The sequence below is a fragment of the Haliotis asinina genome, chromosome 7 (genome assembly GCF_037392515.1).
Source record: "Haliotis asinina isolate JCU_RB_2024 chromosome 7, JCU_Hal_asi_v2, whole genome shotgun sequence".
Classification (NCBI taxonomy): domain Eukaryota; kingdom Metazoa; phylum Mollusca; class Gastropoda; order Lepetellida; family Haliotidae; genus Haliotis; species Haliotis asinina.
Window position 1 is genome coordinate 59863397 of NC_090286.1, and position 23897 is coordinate 59887293.

General features: G+C 39.1%; 1 protein-coding gene across 3 annotated transcripts in view; it reads right to left on the reverse strand.

Moving 5' to 3' along the window:
- The window catches only part of LOC137290511 (uncharacterized), a 78143-nt gene that overhangs the window by 47520 nt on the left and 6726 nt on the right, over positions 1-23897 (reverse strand). The window contains exon 1 of one of the 3 annotated variants that reach the window (XM_067821494.1): positions 7222-7282. The exons of the other annotated variants lie outside the window; for them this stretch is intronic. The gene's annotated coding sequence lies outside the window, so the exon portion shown is untranslated. Of the gene's footprint in view, positions 1-7221; positions 7283-23897 lie in introns of those variants that run through there. 3 annotated transcript variants of the gene reach the window in all.

A 23897-nucleotide genomic window follows, 5' to 3' on the forward strand; every position in this document is an offset into this window, starting at 1 on the left:
AACACTGCTTTCTTTGTTAGCTGCATGACACTGACTCAAGGTTCAGCATCATGTATTGTTCGTGAGCAACACAAGACTACACGCATTGCACTCAGCAATCTCAGGTGAAAATCACACATAATCTTCTCTAAGTCTATTGGGTGTTAATGTTCTGTTAACTGTGAAGTATTTCATGGGTCAGGTTTTTATCTGGTGCAGGTTTATCCGGGGTTGCTGAATGTGACAGGAACAGTTTTGCACATACTAAGTTTCTGTTTCTTAACACAATTTTTTATACATTATATATATGGCACCAACAGAACATGTCAGACACTGCTTACATGTATTTATTGTGGATTCCGTGCATATGTTAGTTTAGTTGGTTCGATTGTTGTTTAACACCACTCTCAACAATACTGCAGCTACGTGGTGGCGGCCTGTACACTGTCTGGGCCAGACAATCCAGTGATCAACAGCATGAGTATTGATCAATGCAAGTGGGACACGATGACACATGTCACCAAGACAGTGAGCCTGATCACCAAATCTTGTTAGTCACCATATGTTACTGAAGACCAATTGTAACCCGAACCTCACAGGGTATATTCAGTTTGAGATGTGCACGGTCACTTTCTGCAAAGACATGGCTTCGACACCCCCCTCCCCCTCCCCATTTTGAAAATAACTTAAGGTCACATTGAAGATTATGTTTGCTTTGGTGGAACCTTAGAGGCTTTCAGGGGGGTTGAAACCCCACCCCCACCCCACTGCCTTTCAAAGTTCTCCGATCTGCCCATGGAGTTTATGTCATGATGGTCTTGGTGCTAAAATAACTTTGTGGAATGTAGCCCTTGAAGTATTATTAGTGTAAAACATCCAGATTAGCTAAGCTGTTTAGGATTTAATTTGAATATTGTAATCTATTCTGTCCATGTCATGTTGATGTGAGGAAGTGTGATTGTTTCATCATTGCTACCACCTCCATTATCTTAAATCCATGCTGATACATTCTGCCCTGTCATATATGGATTACAGCTGCACAATGTTGCATTTTGTTATACTCCTTACATCTATGGCAGCAACTCCTTGTAGGGTAGTAACTGTTTTCGTCCTGTCTATCACACGTGAATGTGACCCAAGGCATACAGTGTATTAAAATAATGTATAATGTATTAGTTATGAGTATTTTCAGAGGAGTGAGAGAATATGTCAACATCAGCGGCATTGTTGATGCATGGAACATGAACAGAAGATTGTTTTTACAGAGTCAGCGGTCGTGAGATCGATATTGTACTTATCCAACCATATGTGTTCAATATGAGCCAACTGGACCGTAGCAGATTCACTGAGGCATGACTAGTAATGTACATGTAATGGACACAACAGACACTTAATGGCAGAAACATATCCATAAAGACATAGCTGATAACATTTTCTACATTACTGGAGAAATATTCTGGGTTTCTCCTCATGTCCATGACCTTTGTGTCACCTATGGTCATCTGGCAGATTACAGGCTGAGTATTCTGGAGAAAGCTATGTCCAGAGGCGACACATCTTCAAGCTGTTGTGGGAGGCTGGAGCTATCATTGTGGGCTACTTTGTGTTTTGTTAATTTCACTAATCTATGTGGTATACCAGACAGAGTTTTGTGTAAGCCCAGCTAATGAGTTGTAACCATCATCATCTTCTTTGCCATTGTCATTATGAAGCCATTGTACCAGTATCACCTTTATATATAGTACCCATTTGAAAAAAGGCTATATTTACTCTTCAAATCAAGTTTGCAGACTGACTTTATCACACCAGCACTATGTTGGCGGACATATCTGCAAAACCTGGACAAACCTGTTTTGTGCCTTCTCGCCATTCAACCATTTTGTGTGACTCGTGACACATGTCACAGGGAGGTAAATACAAACACGGTCAGATTGTCTTAGCGGGTTCCCAGCAAGTCAGTCAGTGTGTGCAAATGTCTAGTGTTTGATCAGGCTGAGCAGTATTACATAATTCAGATGAACCGATCGCATTGATTGTATTGATACTTTGACAGTGGTATCTGCCATGCATGTATGTCGTTTGCACATTTCTGGTACTGTGCATGTACAAAATGGAGGCTGTCCACATTGGTGCCATACTCGTCATGTTTACACAGTGAATGACTGGTCATATTTCTTCACATAGGGATTATAAAATGGAACATATCGTTTTAATATTTATTTTGGCTTATTAAGAAATCTTCATTAAGTATCATGCTGGGTCATTAGTGATTTAAATAATTTTACCCGTTAACTAGGTTACAGCACCAACATCATAAGGCTATCAGGTTGGTGTGTACAACTGTTGGTTGGCATGTATAGTTGTATTGTACTCTTGCTGGTGTGTATGGTTGTATTGTACACTGGTTGGCATGTATAGTTGTATTGTACACTGGTTGGCATGTATAGTTGTATTGTACTCTTGCTGGTGTATCTATGGTTGTATTGTACACTGGTTGGTGTGTATAGTTCTATCGTACTCTGGCTGGTGTATCTATGGTTGTATTGTACACTGGTTGGTGTGTATAGTTCTATCGTACTCTGGCTGGTGTATCTATGGTTGTATTGTACACTGGTTGGTGTGTATAGTTCTATCGTACTCTGGCTGGTGTATCTATGGTTGTATTGTACACTGGTTGGTGTGTATAGTTCTATCGTACTCTGGCTGGTGTATCTATGGTTGTATTGTACACTGGTTGGTGTGTATAGTTCTATCGTACTCTGGCTGGTGTGTGTGGTTGTATTGTACACTGGTTGGTGTGTATAGTTCTATCGTACTCTGGCTGGTGTATCTATGGTTGTATTGTACACTGGTTGGTGTGTATAGTTCTATCGTACTCTGGCTGGTGTATCTATGGTTGTATTGTACACTGGTTGGTGTGTATAGTTCTGTCGTACTCTGGCTGGTGTGTCTATGGTTGTATTGTACACTGGTTGGTGTGTATAGTTCTATCGTACTCTGGCTGGTGTATCTATGGTTGTATTGTACTACATGTGTATGAACTAATGTTGTATCAAGGATTTCTAACCAGACTGTTTCATATGCAATTTCTGAAATAGTTGAACTGTCATTACCTGTGAGTGGTACTTCTGGATTATATTCACAAGTCTTTTTTTCAGTCATTCCTCAAGTCTGACACAAATGCTTCACAAATGACTTGTGGTAAGAATGATAAACTATTGATTAAATCAACCCCCCTTGCCAGACACCAGCAAGTCACATTATTCCTGTTTTCTAAACTCTCTAAAGACCCTAAGTAACATATAAACAGACAATTGGGAAATTTGCCCTGTCTGTATTGTTCATTCATCCATGAAATTCCCTCCTTCCATCATTTCCTTCCATTCATCACTCACAGCAAACCAGCCACAGAGGTCACCTGAGGTGATCACCATGGCAACTAACTGCAACAAGATCTGAATGAGGAGGAGGACATTCCAACAGAGGAAGGAATGGGAATATGTGTGTCTTTTATATTGTGCCCTTGGTGTGGACAGATCAATAAGCGGACAATGTCCATGGCCACCCTCTGATTCAGCCAGACCATGGTCACACCAGGCAGACAGTGACAATAGCTAAATAAAATGTCAGATGTTTCCCAGGAAGTGGGGTGAACTTTGTTACCCAGTATTATTCACTATCCTATCACATTAAACTGTGTTTTATTGTTTTATTTATAGAGTCTCGGGAGACATGAAACTGTTTTCATGTAATGACCATCGATTCACGCTTGTCTGCGCAGGATTGATCTGTTTTAAAGTTTAAATGGTTATGGTCACATGATCTATTTATGTAAATTATTGTTTTACCTTCCTCAGCTGATGACAGTGATGCATACTGAAGTCTTGTTTAGACTTATGTAATACAATCCAATCTGAATGCTAAGTGCTGAGCAATTCTGCATAGGTAGAGTGTGGAATTTGTGGAGAGAGAGAGAGAGAGAGAGAGAGAGAGAGAGAGAGAGAGAGAGAGAGAGAGAGAGAGAGAGAGAGAGAGAGAGAGAGAGAGAGAGAGAGAGAGAGAGAGAGAGAGAGAGAGAGAGAGAGAGAGAGAGAGAGAGAGAGAGAGAGAGAGTAAATCAGTTCAAATATGTTCTGTGTCAATATGTTGACTGGAGCTCAGTTTTCATTAATTAACTGTGAAGCCAGCATGTGAGCTACAATCCATCCAGTAACACTTCACTTCACCTAGTAGGGCCACCTGTGTAATGTGAAACATGACCTGCTGCTGGGACAATACCAGACAGCAGGTTTAGCATTTGGAAAACGTTATCAGGTGAGGGATGAACTAGCTCTAATAAGAAACATGCTCGAGATCTGGTGGTGATTACATCTGAAGCATGCAGTTATATGGTTGTGAGGACATCACATTGCAGAAGCCATTTTGTTACAGGATTTAAAACCCAGGGTGACCATTATATACCTTGATTAAATGTCACTGCTTGAATTACCATTTGTGTGCTTTTACTTCAGCAGCTGATAAGGGAGCAATATGTCATGATTTAAACACATTTCAGTATGTAGTATACATAATTTGGAGTTAAAGTATTGTTGCTCTGTCTTTATTAAGACCTAACATTTTGTTGTCTTACTACATCAAAGAATTATTCTTAAGTTTTTCCAATAAATCAGTCATTATAATAGTCATCCAGTTTGTAATTTGTCATTGTCTTACCCCATTTCCAAGCACTACAGTGCCTTTGATTCCACACCTCCACATCTTCAACTTTCTGTTTTAAAACTGATGATGCTTATAGAAAGAGGGCAATTAAAATGTTTGTTCTACATATTCTACATCACACAATGGATCCCATACAATGTGAAATGTGAATCCATCAGTCTTTTTTAAGTAAAAAATGTCAAGTTTGTATTTACCATGGGGAATATCATCTAGAACCTCTGAAATTCTGAAAGTGTGACTTTTATATCTTCTACATTTGCAAGAACATTTGTGAAGTAATGACGTGCTGCACTGAAAGATAAGATATGCAATGTGTAACATTCCTTGCTGGCAATATTCCACAGCTTACAAATAAATGCAAAGTAAACTCAACAGGTGCAAAAAAAATATCAAGATGTAAAAAAACATACATTCCAATAATTTCATTTTAAAAACTAATGTAATCTCCTGACATATGAAACAATATGAACATTTAGCCAGTGATAGCCATGCACAAGCACTGTATATCTATGCTGGAATGGTTGCAGAGAGCACTTCTGTTACCATATTCTATCTCCCATAAACTATTAATGCCTATCTTAAATCCTAAGTTAATGAGGACCATTCCTACCCACCTCAGCAGGAACTACAGGCACACTCCTGCTCTGCTGTGTATCATGTCAGTACCCTGCTATCTTGTGATTGGTGTCATCTATACAAGACCTTAGGGCAGCTGGATTACACCAGGAGCAGAGCACCTGACCCTCCCTACTTGAAGAAGATTGGAACACTGGCAAGGAGATTTAAATTGCCCAATTACATGTTTGACTTAGAACTCTGAACAAGACTGTCAGTAACTGATTGCAGATATCAGCAAACAGGAAAACTAAAATTATACAATCATGACTGGCCTTCACTGGTGTATGTTGTGTTGCTATGGAAATAAAACAATAAACAACAACATGGCAAGTGTGGGATGTATGAGACGCTGCTATAGTAACTCTCATTACATCAGAGGCTGTGAGGTAGACATAACAGATGTCAAGGTCAGTTGAAGTGACAGGTTGGTTTTGCTGGATGTTTAAGACCAGTGTCGCTCTTTGAATCAGAACTCAAATCATGATTACCCAGAATGCAGTAGGCTTATTTCATAATATAGTTTACAATACAACTTTCCAAAACTGTTATATTCCTGGTTTAGATAACTTGAGATTGTGTAATCTGAATATTCTGTTCACATTTTTGTAAGACCAGAGAACTTCTCTGGTAAATTTGACAATTCAGAAAGTTTGAAAGTTGAAGGTATGTGCATGTGTGTGTGTGTATGCATGTGGGTGTTCTTGCGCCGGTGTGTTTTGTTTAATATGCATAATTTTCACACAGAGGAATGATAGGCATCCATAGAAATCTACTTGCACATTTTCATGCATGTTTGATTCTTCAATAGAGTGCATTTTGGGACTTACATGCCATACCACAACTGATTCTGATGATTAGCTTAAAAGCTTTGGATGAGAGGCCTCTCATGTTGCAGGAATGCGCGTCTTGCCTGGGCCCCTTAGATCAATCAGTGGAAATAATGAATGCATTTGACCCTTGGTTTCTGAAACACTTTAATGCTTGCTGTTCACTACATAGAAGAGCTGACACGATCCTCTGGGGACGACACGATCCTCCAGCAGTGGAATAATTGTGACCGCAGTGAGGAGGATGTGTTTGAGTTGCTAAATGCATGTTCATCACAGGAAATACTAGTACATGATGCTCAGTTAGAATTCTGAAGCAGAGAATTCCTGGAGCCTGGAGGAAACGGACGACATAAGTTTCATCATAACAGCTTCATCTTTTATCAAACCCGATTTCATGCATTACAAAAAGTAATCTAAATTGTATATCTGCAAAATAAAACTAAATGCATGTGGAGCCCAGAACAATGCCTGAGACAATGCCATGATCAAAACTTGAACTGAATTTTGTTTTCTGTATTCCCTAGAGTTCAGGAGACAGGCTGTCTGGTTTTCTTTTTACCTGGCACATTGTTTACCAACAAGCCTGTTCCTAAATTTGCAGCAGTGAATTGCAAGAAATATTGAACTGAAGCTTTCTGTGAACTTCAGTCATAAAGTGTTTAAAGTGGATAGCAGTGAAATCAGCAGTGACATTGTCTGGTCCTGTGATGAAACTGATGATCTGTACAACATGGACAAAAGGCCGCTTCAACAACAACTTTCACTGAAAATCATCATTTACATCGTCAGTTTGTAACTTTGAGATGTCGCCATTAAGTTATATAGGTCTTGAGCCTAGATCAGTAATCTGGGGTTTATCCTATAAATAAAGGGGTTTTTTTAAACAAAAGCAATTCATTGATGACTATTTCAGCAGATAACATGGATAATGGTGAGTCAGCTGGCTTGACAGTCAGCATGAGAGTATTGTGTGGAGATTTACCTGCAGAATCCCACCTCACAAGGTCACAGGATGGAAGTCTGTGGATGGATACTCTAACATGCATTCAAATATACTCTGGTTAACTGAGCTTACCTTGAGCTAGTTACAACTGACTGCATACCTGCAGCTGTAGTATAGTGAGGTATGGCTGTCTGGGTTCTCTGTGTGGGAGGGGAACACTGGCAAAGTTTCTGTCAAGGGAGAGTTAAAAATAACTTCTCTTGTCACTGATACACAGCTTGGATGACTTGCATAAACTGTAGCAAGCTTCCCTGCTTGTTTGTGTACTATAGTTACATATTTAGTGTATCAGTGGATGAAAGACTGTTAATACAAGATGGTGAGTCAGAACCTTACTGTGACTGGAGACCATGTAATAGATCTATTATGTGGTCTCTGCTGTGATTATACACACTGTGGATACTTCACTATGACTATACACAGTGTGCATACTTTACTGTGACTATGTACAGTGTGCACACTTTACTGTGTCTACACTGCATACATGTACTTTACTGTGGCTATATACACTGTGCATGTTACTTAGCACACTATGCATACTTTACTGTGACCATGTACACTGTGCATACTTAACTGTGACTACATGCACACTGTGCATACTTTATTTTGACCTTACACACTGTGCATACTTTACTTTGACCTTACACACTGTGCATACTTTACTTTGACCTTACACACTGTGCATACTTTACTTTGACCTTACACACTGTGCATACTTTACTTTGACCTTGCACACTGTGCATACTTTACTTTGACTTTGCACACTGTGTATACTTTATTTTGACTACATGCACATTGTGCATATGTTTCTTTGACTATATGCACACTCTGCATGTTTTACTTTGACTATACACAATGTGCATACTTTTCTGGGACCAGCTCCCCCATGTGACTGTACATGCTCAACTGTCTGCCTCCTCGCAAGGGCACCTCACCAGAATGTTGAAACACAAAGTGATCTATAAGTATACACAGTCACTGGCTCATCAGTCATAATGGTCTATGTCCCTGTCTGTCACAAGAGACATCGCTCATGCATGCCACCGTGACATGTCAGACTCAGACTAGCTTTATGATCAATCCATGTATTGACTGTGCCTTCCATCAGCTGGCATAGACTCTATGATCTGCTATGTCTTGACAACACAATGATATTGACTATAAACTATCAACCATGGTAAAGTGCTTTATTGTGTCATTCATTTGGCAGATATATTTGTGGTAGTAGAAGTTGTAGTAGTTATAGTTGTGGCAGTATAATTATGGTAGTAGTAGTAGTACTAGTAGTAGTAGCAGTAGCAGCAGCAGTAGTAGTAGCAGCAGCAGTAGTAGTAGTAGCAGCAGCAGCAGCAGTAGTAGTAGTGTTCATAGTAGTAGTAGTAGTAGTAGTAGCAGCAGCAGCAGTAGTAGTAGTGTTCATAGTAGTAGTAGTAGTAGTAGTAGCAGCAGCAGCAGTAGTAGTAGTGTTCATAGTAGTAGTAGCAGTAGTAGTAGCAGCAGCAGCAGCAGTAGTAGTAGGGTTCATAGGAGTAGTAGCAGTAGTAGTAGCAGCAGCAGCAGTAGTAGTAGTGTTCATAGTAGTAGTAGCAGTAGTAGTAGCAGCAGTAGCAGCAGTAGTAGTAGTGTTCATAGGAGTAGTAGCAGTAGTAGTAGCAGCAGCAGCAGCAGTAGTAGTAGGGTTCATAGGAGTAGTAGCAGTAGTAGTAGCAGCAGCAGCAGCAGTAGTAGTAGTGTTCATAGTAGTAGTAGCAGTAGTAGTAGCAGCAGTAGTAGCAGCAGCAGCAGTAGTAGTAGTAGCAGCAGCAGCAGCAGTAGTAGTAGTGTTCATAGTAGTAGTAGTAGTAGTAGTAGCAGCAGCAGCAGCAGTAGTAGTAGTGTTCATAGTAGTAGTAGCAGTAGTAGTAGCAGCAGCAGCAGCAGCAGTAGTAGTAGGGTTCATAGGAGTAGTAGCAGTAGTAGTAGCAGCAGTAGTAGTAGTGTTCATAGGAGTAGTAGCAGTAGTAGTAGCAGCAGCAGCAGCAGTAGTAGTAGGGTTCATAGGAGTAGTAGCAGTAGTAGTAGCAGCAGTAGCAGCAGTAGTAGTAGCAGCAGTAGTAGTAGTAGTAGTGTTCATAGTAGTAGTAGTAGCAGCAGCAGCAGTAGTAGTAGTGTTCATAGGAGTAGTAGTAGTAGCAGCAGCAGTAGTAGTAGTGTTCATAGTAGTAGTAGTAGTAGTAGCAGCAGCAGCAGCAGCAGCAGTAGTAGTGTTCATAGTAGTAGTAGTAGTAGTAGCAGCAGCAGCAGTAGTAGTAGTGTTCATAGTAGTAGTAGTAGCAGCAGCAGCAGCAGTAGTAGTAGTGTTCATAGTAGTAGTAGCAGTAGTAGTAGCAGCAGTAGTAGTAGTGTTCATAGTAGTAGTAGCAGTAGTAGCAGTAGTAGTAGTAGTAGTAGTAGTAGTAGTAGTAGTAGTAGTAGTAGTAGTAGTAGTAGTAGTAGTAGTAGTAGTAGTAGGAGCAGCAGCAGCAGTAGTAGTGTTCATAGTAGTAGTAGTAGTAGTAGTAGTAGTAGTAGTAGTAGTAGTAGTAGCAGCAGCAGTAGTAGTAGTGTTCATAGTAGTAGTAGTAGCAGCAGCAGCAGCAGTAGCAGCAGCAGTAGTAGTAATAGTACCAGTGTCAGTACAAGTAGTGACTAGAGTAGTGGTGATTGTGGTTGCAGTAGCTGAGTACTTGCAGTGGAGTTACAGCAGCAGTAGTAGTACCAGCAGTAGCCAACACTAGTAACACAAATGTCCTTATATCAATGCTTACAGGTGATGATATTAATTATGAAGTAAATTTATTATAAAAGATAATTAAATCTGAAGTTTGCAGTCAACATGAAACAGTGTTTCCCTATTTTCAGAGGTATGAGTGGCAGCTTAGAAATGAGTTTCCTGGTTTGTTGCGAAAATACCATACTTGACATTCTTTGTAATATTCAAGTAGCATGACACAGTGTCTTGCCCAGTATCAAGCCACCGCCAATTTGTCCATATCAGTGTCATTACCATGTCCAACAAACCTGACCAATCCTGTATTATTCTTCCACTTCCACCTTTGCCCTCTGCAGGGCTAACTGTCCATACACAGGTAAAGTTAATCCTGCAGGTGTCAACAATGAGAGTAAAAACTTCATATAGTCGTGATCACTTTACATTGACTATTGAGATACTGTTAATCCTGGCATGTGAACAACCTGCACAAATACACTATTGTAAATTCTTCCTGGTCGCACACTGGGGTTAACGAGTTTCCACCGGGTGAAGTTTACCCGTGTTTTGTAGGGCAAAAAGGGGACTAGTTTGATGACCATTCATGTGTAAAGGAAAAAATGTTGCAGACACAGCAGTTTGAACAGAGGGTCAGGCAGAGAAGATGTTAGCCTTGGGTGGGGACATACAAGATATCTCTTGATTCTGTAAACCCTCACACCAGTACAGATTCTAACAAAAAATGATAAGTATTTGAATATGTTGGTAGAACTTGTATGCAGGTAACTTGAGGTTTGGGTAGAGTCTCAGCCTAGATATGACACGAAGGTCTGGGGAACCACTTAGATATGTTCAACAGAAGGTGAAGACCAACAGTGAGTGAGTGAGTGAGTGGGTGGGTGAGTGAGTGAGTAAGTGAGTGAGTGGAGGCACAGTGACACACAAATTACACTCAAACAATTCGCATAACTTGGCAACATAAGTCTGAGCCGACTTTGTCAATAACTGAAATAATGCATATTGTCCACATAAGTCACTGATATAATGGACAACATTCATCACATTCAGACATATGATCATTTTTTCCATCTTGCTTCTTAATAGAATGCATTATATTGTTATCCTTTTTTCATAGTATTCACATTAACTGTGTAGTTTGCTCTGTGACTTTATGCACGTTCACAGTCTACCTTGCTCTAAGCCATAATGCATATTCACAGTGCACCTTGCTCTATGCTATAATGGATGTTCACAACGCACCCCTCTCTATGCCATAATGTATATTCACAGTGTACCTCATTCGGGAATCTTCCCATTATGACTACTTTCATTATGACTACTCCCAGTTTGACTACTCAGGAACATAAACATATAACAGACCATACCCACACTCAGTAATGTGCTGTACTTGTATTACTGATTACTCCCAGTTTGTCTATTCTTTTAACCCAAGCCGAGACAACTACACTGCATAAACTATTCGATGAAACAAATTTTGTCATTTTGGATAGAGGCGGCATTCTCAAAAGCTGTGTATATTCTGTGAAATGGAAAACAATCTAGTGCCGCCTTATTTATGAACTCGCTTACCAAACAGAGTATTTGATTCAACCACTTGTATTACTTTGTTAAAGGCTTTGATCTAAAATGTGTTTTTTGCAGTCCTACTTAAAAACAACCAGGAAATGTTGGAATCAGTGCACAGCTCCATACAGTTGTCAGGTAGATTTCCTGCTTTTGTAAAATACTAAGGTATGAAACATTTTACTCCCTGATTTCGCAAAGATATGGCACATAATTATATAATGTTTCTGTATACCATTTAATACTCAGCTATAATTTTGATTGATATGCATCATTATTACTGCCATATTGATTACAAGTGCCAATAACACTCTCATGTTGTATTAACCCCGTACAGCTATGACCGTTTATAAGAGTTGGAGGAACAGTCTACCTGATGGAGGGGAGAGAGCTAGTAATAAGTGATTAAAAACCACTCAGCTGGAACAGGTTGTGTATTGGATGGGTAGTCAAAATGGGAGCAGTCAATATGGGAATGAATATCGTTGTGCATTTTCAAAATGCACCTTGCTCTATGACTAAATGCATATACAATGCATGCTTCTCTATGCCATGATGCATTTTCATTGTCCACCTTGCTCTGTGCTGTAATACATATTCACAGTTTCACAGTCCACCTTTCTGTATGTCATAATATATCTTCACAGTCTATTTTGCTCAATGCTGTGATACATATTCACAGTTTCACAGCCCACCTTTCTATATGTCATAATACATATTCACAGTGCACCTTGCTCTAGGACTTAATGCATGCCCACCACACAGTGCAATGACATCAGTATTAGTTACATTCATCCTGTTTACATACCAGTCAGTCCACCAATGCATGTCACATATATGAGGGATATCCAGCCCCCAGCACTAAGTGATTATAATGAGTGCATGTTAACATCCCAGTCTGTTTGTGAGGGGATGCATGTGGTCACTTTGACAGATGATGGGGGACTCAGGAGAAGCAGTTTAGTGGAAGTGTCAGTCGGGAATTGATTGAACAAACATCGGCATTCAAATGTTTAGATTGTGGATGTTCTATGATTATTTGTGTAAACAAGTCTGTTCTATCAGGCTAATGATAAATCTCTCCACTTGCCTGGTATTTAATAGGCAAAGGTATGTACACATGTGAAGGAGATGAGCCAATAGCTTTGAATTTACTGATTGATATTGTCACTATGAAGCTATGTATAGGGTTAGCTTTACATCAGATTACAAAGGAACCCGAATTATTAAAGAAACCCAGATAGAATTGGTGAAATATATACACCATTTATTAAGATGTACAGCCTTTGAAATAGAACATGGTTTTTATATTAATGGATTCTATTTTAAGTGGCCAAACATGTATAAATATAAAAGTTTAATCTGCACAAGATAGATATCAGAATTGAAGAATCTGTCGAAATAATTAAATATTGTGTATACAAAGTTAAAATAACCTATCTTACAGATATCACAATTCTTGTGTGTTTATGTAGTATATGTATATATTATTCTTTTGTACCACTGTGGGTAGTTTTTGAGAAATAAACTTGCCTCTTGTCTATATTTTTATACATAAAGTGAAATAATTTGCATGTACAACCAACATTATTGTTGGAGCCCACATTAAATGCCTGAAATATAGGAATGTATTATGCTATGAAAGTTTACAAGTAAAACTACAATTATTAAGGATGCCTGATATAGTCCTTGAAATATAGCCATGTGAAAGGTTGAGTTTAAATTCAATTTACAAGGGAGCCCACATATACTGAAGGAAGCCTCATGTCTGTAGAACTGTGTGATTGTGTAACTGAATCCTTGTTGGTCTGTGAGAAGGTATATTGTAAACAGGCTGATGCAGTTTCTCTCATTTCATCATCACAGTGTGTGTCTACCATGATGGAGTCACAGCTAGGTGGTTGCTGCTATGTGTTGTTGGTAATGGCAGTCTGAATACTTTATGCATGGATAAGCCCAATAAATGTAAACCATTCACATGAGAGGGACACTTCAGTGAACATCATTATAACTCTGTGTCATCACTAATGGTCATATGTTTGAAAATCTGTTTTTTGGAATGGACTTTGTATACACGTCAAGTATCTTATTTTGCCTCTCCAAGTCATTATAGCCACATTCTCCAAACATTGATTCATGTTATAATAATAAATCTGTAACCATAGAACAGAGTGCTCTAGGAGAAACCATTATTTCTGTGCAAAATTGGCTTTTAGAGTGCTTGGTTGCCAAGCAACAGTTTGAAATGTTTGGTCATATGAGTCAATCTTGGTCTCATTTTGAGACAAGAAATCTTTCAAAATCCATTTTAGGGAAAAAATATGTAAAACCTCTCAAAGGTGAGAAATTAGGGGCTTTCAATGTTTGGTTTATTAAGGGCACAGACATAAAACCACTTTCTGTGACATTCATGATCAGTGCAGCTGAGCTCTTTTTGATCTCTGACTGTCTGTGTTAGCAGGTCTTTGTTAAAATCAATATGTTAGTTCAATATTTCCATGATACAAACTCAGTCTGTGTATACAAAATCTTGCATCTTTCTGAAATGACAACAAAGATACATCAGCTGAAGTCTAATATATTTTCAGAGTAAATCTGAGAGTCACTGAGGCAGAGTTTGTCTGTTCCAGACTTTCTCCCTATTGTCCAGCAAAGGAAGGTTGTTTGGAATCAAGTCAGTTGAGCAGACGGCGAGCAGACGGCAAAAAGAAGCCATGATACACATTACCAAGATTTAGGGTAACACTGAGATATATAATAGTGATGAGAAACTTAGGGGAAAAATCGGACAGAAATATTTACTGATGTTTAATCTGAAAGATAAGATAACTCCACCAATACCCTGGTATTGTAAGGAGTGGTTGCCAATATTTAAAACAGTTTCTATGACAACTTCTCACAGCACTGAGTCACACTCAGAATAACCCTATCAAAAGATGGTGTATACTGGTAATATATCGGTACTAACTGCTAGTGTCTTTTTGCTCCAATGGTAGTTTGATAGACTTCATGGCATATATGGACAGAGGGTGACAGAACACTTCATTCTCATCTTTGACAAAGAGGGTGTTGCCATTACTGATAACAAAGATGTTATTTTTTCAAATAATGACTATTTTTGGTCTCAGATGAAAATTCATAAAACATTTTAATACAGGTCATTTAGTATCTACAAAGCCGTCCTGGACATCAGTTGTTACTACACAGTCTTATTTTTAACTCCAAAGTATTGGTGTTGTTAGTTGTTAGGGTGCTAGTAGTTCTCACACTGTCTTACCACCCGCAAGTAATGACCTTTGACAGCTGACAACATGGGTGTACTGAGATTACTGTGGGAAATCTCACCACATAGATATCTGGACTATACTGCAGGTATTTGTTCACAACAAATAATCCATTTCCAAATGTACAACAGTAATTCCGGACTGTGGTCGAGTCTAAACACTTTCAGGTCACTCTGTAGATTGGAAGGTATATGTATGTTTATGGAACATTAAAAGGGACTAAACCTGCAGGTATTTGGCAGGCCTACCTAATTTGATAGTGCCTACTTGTCTTCTAGTGTCAAACCTTACAGATGGGGGAGGTTTGTTGTATTGACAGGTCTCATTATATAATGGCTGAATATCAAATGCAAAAGCATGTAATACTCCTATTTTCAGCTCTTAGAACTGGGCAGACAATGAGTATCACACCTGGAATTTTACTTAAACTAATTGCAAGTCATGTTTTGGAAATCATGCATTAAAAGGGATATTTTTGTGGTTTAGTGGACAAAGCAGAAAGTGGCAGGTTTGTCATGCCATGCCAAAAAGTGTAATCACTGGAATTTGTTGTTACCCTGCCTGGCTGACCAGGAAGAGGTGACCAGACTGGAGTCACATTACAGTGGTATACAGCAGTGAGCTACCAGTATACAGCTATTGTTATATGGCAGGGTAATTTGTTGCTAGACAGTGATGTGACTGTTTGTGCAGACAGCTCTGATAGTGCTGGCCGTTCTGGTAACACAGTTATTCCATGGGTACCACAAACTATACATTCACACAATCCTGTAGTGAGTCTGTCTCTATCTCTTAAGTCATTGATCTGCCCGTTTCATTTTGAAACATCTCAAAAAAGTCAAACTTGAAATCAAATAATTTCTCACAATATTTTTTCTTAATTTTGCACTCTCTCTTGACCCCAAAACTGATGAAAACAAAAAATATGCTGATATGGCAGTAGATCTGTGAACCTCATTCTGTTTTCATATTTCTGTTGTTATGACATTAATTCAATGTAGCAAGTATGGGAACAAGGCTGCTTGTTTGATGCATCTACAATGGTTATGTCTATATAGTATGCAGGATCAATACATTTTAACCCACTTCACACCCAGCCAGACATTGTTGCCACACGTTATATTCCGTCACGCCTCATCAAGTTATCAATATTTGATCAGCTGCCATGCAATTAGTCTACATTTTGGATGATTTGTCCAGTACATCACCTCATTTTCTGAGAAGGATCAGAATGATTGATTGTTTGACTCTTAACATCTTGTGTGAAAAGATGACTGACATCAGATTTGAAACATCAAATACCAGATCATTTGCATTGTGAGGTCAGTACCAATGCTGCAAAATTCACCAGATAAATCTACAAACAACTGATTTTTTTCATAACATCAACATGTTTTTTTATTCTTGTCCTATAGAATATAGTTCAAGAATATGAACATTAACATCAATCATAAAATCAGTGGAATGAAGTCCTCAGATATAGTATTCCTGTGAGAAAGTGGACTCTACACACCAGTGCTTCAAGACACAAGACTGAACATTAACAGCTCACTGCATCAGATTTCAGCAATAAGGGATGGGAAATGTTCTAATTATCAAAACTGTTAATAAATTATCAAAACTGTTAATAATTTATTGAGAGCCAATTCATGCTGTTTTCTGTGTAAGGGAGACATAGTGTAAGGAAACTCCTTGAAGAGACATTTTTAGAAGCTGAGAAGTACAATATAGAACAAACTTGATAGATAACGACTTCTTTTATACATGAGTGGGATGTTTCGATACCGATTCTTGTACCAAATTTCTGCTTGACAATGACACAAGAATTTGTTTTGAATAAAAGAAACTGTTATCCATAAAGTTTGTTTTATATAGTGTTTTGTACATCCTCCAATATGTGCTAGGTCTAACACAACAATCTCCAATGTAAGGTAGATGCATACACCATCAGTACATACTAATCGTTCTATCAAATGGTCAGAACACCCAAACACTGCCAACGTGCACCTGGAGAAGCTGAATCCACCTGGACTAATTATAGGCCCTAATCAATATCCAATCAAGTAATGCTGATCAATAATTGTAGACAAATTACATTGTCAGTAGTCAGTACAAGCTGACAAGCTGATCAAAGCATTTTATAATTAGAAAAGAGATGTATACACAAGTGTGGTAGTAATTTGGGCACTGATGACAAAGGTGTCTGCTGACTGAACAGTGAATAGTAATTAGAACAGGTAAAGACGGTATGCTTGATGAAGACATTGTGAGTGTGTCCCCCTCCCTCTCCCCACCTGGTTGACTCATATAGATAGACAGGGATCAATAGTAATTGCTGAGCAGGTTGGTGGACTTTGTTTACTGTAATTACCCAGGATTAGGATGGATGTGATAAAGTGATGGATGGCCACAATCCATGAAGATAACTGTTGTCATGTGCTTGTGTTGTGTGCAGTCTCCTATGAAGCTCATGTACAAGGAAGGAAATGTATCTATTGACGTGTTGCATTGTTTCCTTGTTGTAGAGAAGCAGCACATAGGCATTACATTCATGAATGTACATTGATGTTTTCTTGTGCCTCTTCAGTAAGAATTCTGATAGTAGTTTCATGTGAGGCAAAGCTGTCATCTTTAAGTCATCCACTATGTATTTTCTGTCTAATGTTTTCTGCATCTGCTGAACTTCCAAGCTGCAAAATGTTGCATCTCTATCATTGTTGCATCATTGTATTGTTCTGTGAATCCTTTCATGAGCAACCTTTACTAAGGTTAATATTAACTCCCATTCTTTAACATTGCACTATGGTTACCTTTGCGACTTGCAATCACCTTAGTGCCTTTGAGGCCCAGATCAATAGTTCTTACTGAAAGATGCGTAAGTATATGCTACAAGATGTTGCTTGTCAAATTCTTTATTGATGGCTAGATCTTTATACATGGTCCCTGACAACACAAGCACATGATCCAAACAACACAAGCATATGGTCCCAACAACACAAACACATGGTCCCAACAACACAAACACATGGTCCCAACAACACAGGAACATGATCCCATCATACATGCATATTATCTTTACAACACATGCACAATATTACATGCACATTATCCTAACAACACATGCATATTATCTTGACAATCCAAGGACTGCAAGTCTCCATAGAATGATTGTACTTGTAAACCACAATATTTGTTGTAAAAATAGTTTAAAAATGAACCAAAAGTTTTGCAAAGTGAAATTGGACAACATATTACCTGTGACTTTATGTTCACTAATTGATTGTGACTTTGAAGAACCCTCTACAGCAGGTGCTATTCAGATTCACTGCCATCTACTATCTTGGCCCCATACTGTTGAATTGAACTTTAATAAAACATCCAGTTGTGATTGTGGCCGCTTTAGGATATCTTTATGGTTATCCTGACTATAACAACTCATAGTAGCTATTATGGCCATGCGTTTCTAGTAGCTATCCAGTATATAATAACTTGTGAGCTACCCTGTAGCCACTTGGGTACCATCCTATCATGGATGCAGATGCTGTGTTTAGGGTATGTGGCTACCATGAATATGTAGATGCATCATTGATATTTTGACATTGACTGTCAAGAAAGTATTACACTTTCAGTGCAAGTGCATCTGTTTGATAAAGGTTTTGTCAAGATCCATGTTTTCATGATGCAGTTCTTGGCCCAGCAGTGCCTTGCACCTGAGGCCTCTGTGAAGGGATCATTGCCCATGTTACAGAATGCCAGTGGATATTTATTGTAGCCTACAGGATTATTTCACTGAGATGTGTCGGATCAGTTAATTGGTATTCGGTATCGAACAAATATCAAGTAATCACACACCAGGGATTGGAATCAAGTGAACAAAGAGCTACATCCAACAAATATCATTTGTGATGAATATTCATGTATATGCCCTACATGGTGGTGAATATCGATGAATGTATGTGAACACATGACGAACATGCACAGCAAACACAGGAACCCTTTATGGGAGTTAGTACTTATGTGATCTGTGATCATTAATAACTTTCATCACATGGATGTACTGGATAAGGCTGATAGTGGCCCTCAGACCTTCTTACAACAATGTTGTCACATATCAATATCTTGGCTGAATGTGAAGGAATTACTATCAGCTGTATCATAAAACACTGAATGAGTGAATGAGTGAGTGAACGAGTGACTGAGAAAGCAAAGGAGCGATGAAGTAAGGGATGAGTGAGCAAAGGAGCGAGGGAGGGAGTGAGCAAATGAGCAAGGGAGTGAGGAAGTGAGTGAGTGAGTGAGTGAGGGAATGAGTGTCAGTACAAGAGCATGGGCAAGGACTAAAATATGTCCCCAGTATGGATGTCTGTGCATACAAGTATACAATATAGACGATGGTGGGTACATAGCAGTGCTTGTGTGCAGTGTAGGAAACAACTTGGCTGTAATACCTCAACAATCAATGACTGGCCAAACTTGCCTTAATTTCGATGCAGGAAAAATAACAATTTACATGTTATTCTTATTAAATGAATTCCAATACATCTCTATTAAAGTATACTTCATTATTCTTTAATAAAAACACTAATTGCTGAAGAATTTTGTGAATAATTTCATTTTTTTAACTGGTGCACTTCCTTTCCAGGCTGTTTACATTTCTGATGAAATGATGTTAGTTTGGGGGTAATTGTTTGACAATGTGAACATTTCACCATAGTGAGGACTTCATGACTTTTAGTTTAAATCTCCTCTTCAGATTAAGGGAAGCAGCCATGAGTCACAGTGTATGTTTCCTTAAATATAACCATAGAAATGTGTCATACTGAAATGTAGAAAGGATATGGCATTGAAACATCTTCCTCTGGGATGATTTGGAGGAAGGATATGATTTGTAGGAGTAGATGGTTGTCTCATGAAGGGGTTGCTGGAGCAGGATACAGCCTGAGTTCTGCTCTGATGTGCCCTTCAATAATCTGGAATGTTCACCGAGAGAATGTGAGATATTCTCCAATTTACTGATAACCATCAGTTTCTACATCATACAGTGTGGAAATACCCTGCCTCAAAACACAGAAGGATTTTTTTTATAATATTACACCCTTGACAACAAAAGTGGCAAGATGACTGACATACGCACAGAGAGTCACTTTACTCCCAGTTAAAACACAACAAACAGTACTGTTTATAACTGAACCTAAGTATTATTGCATGTTATAGTTTTAACTAAAATTTTAAAAAAATAAAAATTAAGTGTACATGCAATGATGTCCAGGTACAAAATAACACATTTAAATGTATGTACAAACAAAGACCTGGGAAGTCTTTTGTTACATCTGAAGACATTATTTCTTCACATGAGATCTACATGAAGTGAAGATTGGAATATGGTACATCCATACATGGATTTTTTCCATAAAAGGACTGGGCTGTTTTGTAAAGTCTGGAGCTGACTAAAGAGGCTAATGGGGCATTGATAGTGAAAGACTGCACATCACTGTACCAACACTATGGTTACAGACACAGACAGAAGGTTACCACCATTGATAGTGAAAGACTGCACATCACTGAACCAACACTATTGATACAGACACAGACAGAAGGTTACCACTATTGATACATAGAGGATACCAAACGACCTTCCGTGTAATACTATTTTTATAAAGGAGTTAATGATTTGGTATCAAACGAACGAAAGCGAGTTTGATACTAAATCTTTAACGAGTTTAATGAAAATGGTACTTCACGGAAGCGAGTTTAGTATTCTGTTTATTACTCGCCAACATAAATTGACAGAAACTGCGGCGAAATTGCCTATAGTGTGAGGACACTCAGCTTTCAAGTCAAGCAAGGTCTAGAAAAATCGCGACATCAACATTAGCATTGTGACGTCACAACTTTGAACCATTTTGACGTCATACGTCAAGCGGTAACATATTACACTAGTGTAATACTGAAGTGAAAATATTACACTGCAGTATCTTCAACGGGCGAGTAATAACTATGAATACACAGTGCCATTTATGAAGTGATCAAACAATATATGTTACATTCATTTCCGGTAGGTGGCTGGGGTGATGATCATGCTACATACATTCCTGTCCTGCACTGTGGTACATGCATGGAAACCTGATATGAAAAATCATCCAGTTATGATGCAGTCCAAGGTCCGATTTCACCCCACCTCCCAACCACACACAGACACAGACACAGGCACACACACAGACAGACACACACACAGACAGGCAGACACACAGACAGACACACACAAACTGCACTAACTTAAACTACATACATGTGTACATTGTCCTCTTATCAGTATCAACTAGAAGAAGTTTATGTTTTTACAATCAGTACTTGACTCCTACAGAGATTGGAACTTAGCCTCCACCACTTACACATCTTTCGGAGTACTGGGCCATGTTCTGTGTGCTGTGGTATGTCATTATCTAGCTATCACTGCAATAAATACCTCTGGCATAATTGGAGCACCTGTCATAGACAGGATTAGACTTGCAGTAGGTTTCTTTCTTTAGAAAACATAGTTAATGCATCAATCAAATTTGGCATATCGAATTGTTAGGGTCTGCATACGTTCACTTTTTGTTGTCTTATCTAACTGCAACATATTTATCCCATTACTTTGAATTGTGTGTGGGTGTTTTGTTAAATGTGGTGATTGATTACTCTAGCAAGGGTTCACAGACTACCCCATTCTTTCACTGTACTATAGTCAGTCAAAGCGTGACAAATTAACTTCAGGAATAGGAAGGAATCAGGTGCTCCTAAGTTTTTGAGTGGCATATGAACAAAAATCGACATGTGCACATTAGTTTGTTGGTACAAGAAAGTTCACAGTTGTGCAAAGGTAACTTGTCCTTATCAGTATTTGTAGTCATACAGCTGTTCAAACAGTTTTAATTACCTTGCCATGAACAAAGTTAGTTACAAGATGTAACTGTCACTGTACACTGTAACATGCTACACCAGCTGTTAGGGGAGGAGAGGTAGCACTATGGTTGAGGTGATCACTCACACGGAAGTCCAGGCTCGATTATTCTGTTGGGTACTATATGTAAAATCCATTTCTGATGCACCTGGCCATGATAAATAGTGTACCATGAAGGTGTGGGTTTTAATGTTGGTCTTCAGTAACCTATGCTACGTGTAGGCAACTAACAGGATTGGGTGGTCAGACTTGTTGACGTGGTTGACACTGATCGATGCTCATGCTGTTGATCACTGTATAGGCTGGTAAAGACTTGATTATTTACAGTCCACCGCCATATAGCTGGAATATTGCTGAGAGTGGTCAAATGGTAAACTCAGTCACTCACTCACTTCCTGTAAAACGTATTAACAAGGTTGACTCACTCACTCTCCTGCTATGACATGCCCTACAACACCCCCCTTCCCCGGAAACAGGTTGTACAAGATATCTCTTTTCTCTTTTCTATGACAATGACGTATCAAGAACCAACGTCTTCTCCCTTTGTCTGTGCATGGTTCCATTTTCCATGCAACACTAGCAACAGCTAGCCTGGCTTAGTCTGGATAACATTTCATTGTGCGATAAATTTCCCTCTTGCTAATTTTTTTTCTCAAAGCTTATTTCCTAATGTTATATTTGCTCGATTCACAAGTTTCCATCACCTGCTTTTATTCAAATCAAACGCAGATGCCATGGTTCATGGTTATCCCAGATTCTTATCAGCTTAGAGGGGAGATAACCCAACCATTCTCCCACTCACTAAGACACCTGAAGCCAGGCTTTAGCACCATCCACCTATTCCCCATCCCTTCCACTGCCTCATGAAACGTTCTCACATCTGTCCATGACAACTGACGTCCTTGGCGCAACCCTATCTCGCCGAGTTGAAGCAGCTGGGTCGGTGACAGCAGCAGGTGTTGGTGTCACTTGACTGTGAATGAACACAGCAATAGAATATCCGTGGTCTACTGTCATCAATAGGATGTAAAACCACAAGAGGCGCACAACAGGCATACTGTCCATTGCAAACCGGCATCCAATTTCCAAGAATAACTGAATCGTCATTAAATCATCTCCGGTTAAAGCTTTATTTTCAGTCGTGTCGGATATGACATTGTATGACAAATGTTTTAGCAACATGTAAGCGTCCCTGCGATGTACGTGCCCCAACAACGGTGTCTTTGTGGAGACGGTGGATTCTGGGGGCTTACGTTCCGTGTACGACTGGCTGAAGATAGTACATCGGGCGTGACGCGCACCTGTCACAGAATACACTCATGTTTGTGGAATGTTGGAGCGTCTTTGATGAGTGGAACTGAATTATACTGCTTAGCCTTTTCAGTAGCCTTTGTGGAAGTGCGTGTGTTCACTTAGATGGAAGATGTATAGGATTCTTCGTCTCCCTCAACGTCTACAGCTAACAACTACGTCGACTTCTACAACTACCGTGGCGCATGTGGTGGTATAAATCAGACACAGTTTAGTCTCCGCGATAACTGATCCCTGACAGTTATATGGTATATAAATCTGTAAGCGTGACCCTTGGCCCCGTGTTCACCATGTTAATGACCCGACGTCCTCGGTACCTGCCCGGTCATACGTACATGACCTGCTTTAAGAACGTCACACTGACACTCGATACGTCACTTGACCAGTTCCAACACCTACACGTCAAATTTAAGTATCAGTATCAAAAGAGCTTTGTGGCAATCTACAGCCCGCAGTATAAATACATACATATTCTGTATTCTTTTGCTTTTGTACAGATTGTAATACTTGCACGATTTATACCATCCTGATGAGGACATGTTCTGAACAGAATGTCTTCATCAGAATCGTATAAATTGTATATTATACTACTCAAACCTGAGAAATCCCACTTGTGACAACAATGTGGAAAACAGTATGCAAACACAGACAGATACGACTTGTGTTATACAGTTTTGTCCATGGCTCCCAAGCACTGGTAAAGTCTATGGTTAGCTGGATTGTTGTTCCCATTACCTTAATTGCATGATTTCTACTAAACTAAATTTACATATTCTTCTGTCCTCGTGCAGTATACATTACCTGCAATCACGGGCCACGAATACACACAGATGTCAGTGTGAACTACACACAAGCAGTATAGCCGCATGTGTCTGCTGTTCGACTAAAGCGTACTAGT